Source organism: Amaranthus tricolor, chromosome 14 (genome assembly GCF_026212465.1).
Source record: "Amaranthus tricolor cultivar Red isolate AtriRed21 chromosome 14, ASM2621246v1, whole genome shotgun sequence".
NCBI classification, from domain to species: Eukaryota; Viridiplantae; Streptophyta; class Magnoliopsida; order Caryophyllales; family Amaranthaceae; genus Amaranthus; species Amaranthus tricolor.
The window spans coordinates 15,904,458-15,911,587 of record NC_080060.1 but is presented as its reverse complement, the minus strand read 5'-3'; positions in this window follow the sequence as shown (position 1 = coordinate 15,911,587).

Sequence of the window (7,130 nt, the reverse complement as noted above, 5' to 3'; positions counted from 1 at the left end):
AGCTATCAATTTATTATTTAAACAAATGTATTTATATCTATACTATATATTTAATTTTTTGCTTATTTATTTAATTTTTCTCCTCTAACAGTTCTATACTAGTTCAGTTTGTTTTGTGTTTTGCAGGTTAATTCTTCTATATTATCTTGGTGCTATCTATCTCTCATTTTGCATGGTTCTCACAATCTGGAGATTTTATTTAATCACGCGTATTTCTCTTAACCTCTCTCTTGAGGTGGTACATGTATAATCTATCCACTACCTCTCGACCCAGACTTTGTGCAAGACACTAGGCTAATGACCATGATTATGACCATGATTTTTGCTATATATGAAATCAATTAATCTCAAATAGTACTTGGCGCAATCATATCTAATTTCCAGTAAAAACTCCAAACGATAAAAAGAAAAATCTTAAGCAAATCAATAAATTTTTTATTTTTGTTAATATTAAACAATATATTTATCATGATAAATAAAATAACATTCTCAATTATATGTATATGTAAATATAATATCAATTTGGTTTATTATAAGAACCAAATATAATAATGATTAAAAAATAAGATGTTACATGTATGCATTTGCCCAGGAAATTAAACAAGAGTTGTATTAAATGACTTGTCTATGAATCGAACTCCTTGTTAGTTGGTACTAATAATATTCTATACTTCAACCTGTAAATATTATTCCATATAACCTAAATAATGTCTACTCTCTACCCTAATTAAGAAGGTTTATATCAATCACTTTAACTGAAGAATAAAAATGGAGAAAACGAAATAATAAAGAGCTTTGTTTGTCTGACTAACCATTTTGATTGGTCTTCCATACCCTCAACCATGTAATGATAACAAAAAAGAGTATTTTTAATATATGGGTATGTTTTTTCAATTCAATTTTCGTTCAATTTTGATTATTTAGGAAAAAAATTTAGTTGTCACTCACCATTTATCACTCATAAACATTGTTAATTGTTATCTAAAACCTATTCATACAAAAACATAATTTATGTAATACATTTTTTAATTTTCATTTATGGAGTAATTATTAATTTAGAAACTTAAGAAATAGTACAAATAGCTAACATTGATCCGTACATTCCAATTTAAAATAGAATTATTGACCAAAACATAGAGATATGGTGGTAGCACTGAAAATGGGCGGCAAGAGACTAGTAGTACTGCTTGGATGGGATCCAAGTCACATTAATGGGCGGCTAAGAGAGTATTAGTATGAAAATATTAATGAGGATCTTAAATTGAATAATTAGAATATAAAATAGTTTTTTCATCACATTATAAGAAAATAAAATTCAAAACTTCTTGCTATCTTAATATCTTCACTTTTATCCATTTTAGTGTAATAATTTTATCCATAAAATTATATACATAAAATAAATATCATTCGCAAATTATTAGAGATAAAAAAACTACGAGTAGCAAATGGAAACTAAAATTTGTCTTACTCCTAATATATCATCACAAATTATTGTGTGCAATATAATGGTCTCAATGTGAAACGTTCACCATAGATAGATTAAATAATTCAAGTAACACAATTATTAGCATATGAATTCCTTATTTTGAAGTCGTCTCATTAAAAAAAAATCTCTTACAAAAATAACTCATATATCATCATAAGTAGCAAATTCATTACGATTCATTTAGGGGCTATGCTATAGACATAGTACCTAGCAAATAAAACGCCGGTAGGATATGAAAGTTTGGTGATGTTTTTGTCCCATTGCAAATAGCATTAACTCAATGCAAGTAGCTAAACAGTAAACTCCAACCCTCCTTTCACTTTTTTGCATCAAGTTTTTTCACCTGAAGTTTCCGCGTTTCGGTTCAACTTAGCCCAAATACTCATGCATGACTCATGTACTTTATCATAATCATAAGTTTACAACATAAAATATGTGACAAAACTTACATGTATTTGTTTATTATTATTTTATTTGCTAAATGGCAAAAGTATTCCTGTATAGATACAACTTAACATAATATAAGTACTCGTGACTCAATGTACAGGATTACAATTTCCTAATATAGAATACTTTTAATTTTTACGGCTCGTTTGGTAATCAATTTTAAATGGTATAATGATAATGGAAAATTAGTGTAATTTTGGTAAAAGTAACTCTTCACAAGTTGAATGGTCATAATTATTCTCTTTTAATCATCTCCTTTTGTTGACAAAATTCATTCCAATTTGTTACTATTCGAACATATGATATTAGATAGTAATGGAAAATGATGAACAAAAAACCTTTTAATTGATCAAAATTTCATTATCATGGGATTGACATAATATATATCATAAAAAATTTACACTACAAATCATTCTCATTCCACGAGTTAGAACTGATTAACAAGTGGATCATTAACGTCTATATATATATTTAAATGGTAAAGAATAATAGATTTAATTTTAAGATAAATGACAATATTAACTAAATATTTTGAGAAATTATTTATAAGGGTTAAAAATTATGTTTACTCCTCTGAGCTAACGTGTGTAAAAGACGGCATAACGTTGATAGAAGCTCTGGAAGAGCAAGTGTTCGTTCGAGTAGAGGTTGCGCTCCTTCAAGTACGATTTGTTTGTTCCAACAGCTCTATCAATTTTGTGTTTTTATTTGCATGTTAGATTTTTATTGTTATAACTTTATTATATACTAATTAACCCAAAATTAGAACAATATTGATTTAATAATGCATTTGATAATCCACTTATGATCACCTTTAATCTCATCTTCATTAATTTGTTGTAAATGACACATAAAAGGATCATTCTTGCTCAAAATTCATACACTAATTTCACATCAAAATCCTTAGCATACTTTTCTTATTACATAATCGAAGTTAATAATGGTGCTAAGATCACACCTTTATAAATTAAATTCGTTACATATTGTTCGGAGAATAAGTTTGCAAAGCTTTGTAAATAATGCTTCTACCTTTAATACACCGAAATCTCTTTATTAAGATAACCATTTTTAACGTGTAACACTTATTATAAATCATAATAGAAAATATAAAAGTTTTATATTTTTTCATACCATGGAACCTCATCATATGAGAGCTAGAGTAACGAAACACTTAAGAGGAAAAATTGTGAAACATAAACACTTTTATTTTAATTTTAATTATGTTATTAAATAGATTTCTTACTTAGTGTATTATAATTTATTGTGCAGGATTTCTTACTTTTATTACTATTAACCCACACTCTATAGTTCTTATCATCATCATTATACCCAATATTCCGCTCGAGAACAAGGTCTGGGTGAGGGAAGTTGACGGACAATCCATACACATACTCTCTTCACAAGGAGAACTAGAGGAAAGTGGTCGATTTTACCCCCAAATAGAAGAAACCCTGCATAACAGCATATGAGTGTCAACGTTGTCTTGAGATACTGCTTGTAGAGAAAGACTAGGTCTACATAAAATAACATAATAATAAAATACAAATACAAGATAAAATAAAGCCACGATGAGAGAAAAAAGAAACAAAAATGGAGCGGGTAAGAAGCAACTAGACACTAGGTCATGAAGGCAGCTAGCGAAAGTGATAGTAGTATAAGATATGGATCTAACGTCTCTAACTATTCCTATCCCTAGTCAGGTTCGCAGAGAGGTTTAACTCACTCAAATTGTTCTTTATTTGCTCGACCCACATTTTTTTAGGTCTTTCTCGATTTCTTTTATCGTCCACGATGATGCTTTCTAAACAGGAGAATCAAGAGTCTTTCTTTGCACATATCCAAACCCTCGCTCTAAACCTATTTTCACGCATTTTCTAGATAATGGAGCAACGTCTAACTTCTCTCTAAACTCCTTATTCTTAATTATATCCATAATTGTGTTATCGCATATCCACCTCAGCATTCACATCTCTGCTACTTCCATCTTTTGTTCATGAATCTTCTTAACAGGCCAATACTTTGTCCCATACAACAAAGCTGGCCTAATGGCAGATCTGTAGAATTTACCTTTCAGTCTTATAGAGAACTTCCTATCGCATAACACTCCGGTAGCCGCTCTCCACTTTAGCCAGCCTGCTTGTATACGATGTGTAACATCCCCATCAATCTCCCCATTACTTTGGATTACCGACACTAGATACTTGAACTTTTTTGTACTTGCGACTACATCTCCTCCAATTGTCACATCTTGAGCATCAACTTGTCATTGCCACTAAAATTGCATCTCAAACATTCTTTTTTTGTACGACTTATATGCAACCCTTTACTTTCTAAAATCGCCCTCCATTCTTCCAATTTAGTATTAGCCTCTTCTCAAGTTTCTGCGACCAACACTATATCGTTAGCGAATAACATGCACCATGGCACGGTTTTCCAAATAGACTTAGAGAACTCATCTATAATGACTGCAAAAAGGAATGGGCTTAGTGTTGATCCCTGTTGTAAGCCTACTTTGACTAGAAATGAGTCTGTAATCCCAACGGGTGTTTGTATGTTAGTTGATGCTCCATTATACATGTCTCGTATTGCTCCAATATGGCTTCGCGAGACTCCCTTAGCCTCCAGGCTTTCCCAAATGGTATATCATAGTAAGCTATCATAAGCCTTCTCAAAATCTATAAACACCATATGCAAATCCTTTTTCCTTTCCCTATATTTTTCCATCAGTCTTCTTAACACATGTATAGCCTCAGTGGTAGATCTCCCTGGCATGAACCCAAATTGGTTTTCTCTAATCACCGCCTCTTGTCTGATACTCATCTCTATCACTCTTTCCCACAATTTAATTATGTGGCTGAGGAGTTTATCCCTCTATAACTGACACACACTTGTGTATCGCCTTTGTTTTTATATAACGGGATAAGTGTACTGCTCTTCCATTCCTCGGGCATTCTATGTGTCCTCCAAATAACATTGAAAAGGTTAATTAAACCATAAAATGGCTTCTTCTCCTAACCATCTCCATACCTTAATTGTGATGTTGTCAAATTCAATTCCCTTGGCTCGCCGCATTTCCTTGAGAGCATTACTAACTTCTATTTTATTAATTTATAATCTTTGCTCTTTACTCCACTAAAAGACTAACAAGGCTTGTGCACACTTTTTTAGTATGCATTAAAATCATATATACGAAATTTTCTGTATCAAACCTTCAATTAATATGGGACTATGTTACAAATTTTCAAATTACTTAATTCTAATAAAAAAGCAATCTTTGAGGGTAAATAATACACTAGAACATAATTTGTTTTTAGTGAGATAAATTTAACAATATTTAATTTAAATGTTAATATTTTAAATTTCTAATGGTATATATAGTGGATTTAGTGATATTTATTAAACTTTTTAATAAGATAATAAAAAAATCATACTAAAACTTTTCGCGGCATAGGATCTAGTGACATTTCTCATAAATGGCATTACAGACTGTAGTAAATATTACATATAGTGTCACTAAATCACTTTATAGTGAAAACTAAAATAAAACCTACAAGTATTACACTTAAAATATAAATTAATGACAATTATTTAATGTCACTAAATTTATTATTGCAAAAAGTTAAATTTATTGAAGTGATGTAAAACCCATAAAATATTAGTGGGTTTATAAACAAATATAAATCATTTTTGTAGATTTAGTATGTATTAAACATATTCTAACAGCTTTGAGCGCCAACATTAGAAGCCAATTAGAACCATATATGGTGCATGTACATACAAAGCCTAGTCAATGCTATCTCATGGTGTACAGGATAATATTTATTTTATTAATCTTTTTTCTGAATTAATTTTGTGAATAATTTGCGAATTACGGCCTTAAAGTTTTACACTTTTGCGAACTAAAGATTCAATGTTTATTTTTTGCGAATTACAACCACCAAACTATCAAAGTTTGCAGGTTCAAGTCAAAATATAGAATTCAGACCATTTTGGGGGTCGGAATTTTAGGTTAAATGGTCGGAGTTATGTAGTTTTACCTTAAATCTGTAAACTTTAACTCTTTGGTAGCTGTAATTCGCAAAAAATAAACATTAGGACTGTAATTCGCAAAAATGTAATTCGCAAAAATGATAGACTTGAAAGCTGTAATTCGTAAATTATTCTTAATTTTTTCTATTTTTAGTATTTTTATATTTTGTCCATAAGTTCAAGTGTTTTGTTTTCTAGCTTGTTGCAGAGAAAGAATTAAACGATTAAAAATTACAAAGATTGGATTGTCTTACAAAGATGACATACGAGGAATGCATAATCTTATCAAAATTGGGAAAGTTTTATTATGAATCACATAAAACCAACATGTTATCTAATTTATTTGTTATTGAATTACCAAGGTTGGTAAATTGATGTAGGGTGGTATTTGGCAATTGAATATTAGCTTATTCAATTGACTTGTTTTCCAAACTTATAATATTGACACGTTTAGTTTATGAATTGTTGGACCAAATAATAGCATTGATTATTGTTTTAATTTTTAATCTACTTGTGTAAGTTTCTCTTAAATTAATGTTTGACAACAATAATAGTTATTGATTATTAATTATTTAATTAATAGAAAAAAGTGAAACGCAACAAATTTGTTTTAAATTGAAAGCAAAATTTGTAAGTGTATTAAATGTCATTTAGCAAACAAATTTTTTCCGTTGTTTTACAAAGTCAAAAAGCCAATACCCATAAACTAGTAAACCACCCTAAAAGCGAATTAACAAACAAGTTAATATACTATATATTCTCCATAAAAAATTATATGCATTTTATATAGATGTATATTTCAATTCTCTATGCATATGTATCTTGATAATCTGATTTAATTATTCTATAAAAGTCGTTTTAAATCATATTAAATTATACTTAATTTTGATTAATTAACTGAAATCAGATCAATTTTAAAGGCCCTATGATAGTTGGTATATAAATATTTATACCGCCATTTTAATTAACTATACTTTTGATGAACAATCTATTTAACTTTCAATTTTAAACTTTGACATGTTTTACCAAAAAAATTTAATTTAACTACATCTTTTAGCTATTAGCTACCGTTCCAATAACTTTATTTAAAGGTTAACTAATTTGAATCAACATACGCCAATTCAGCTAACAATTCAGTCTATAATGAATCATTGCTAACTAATCTTCC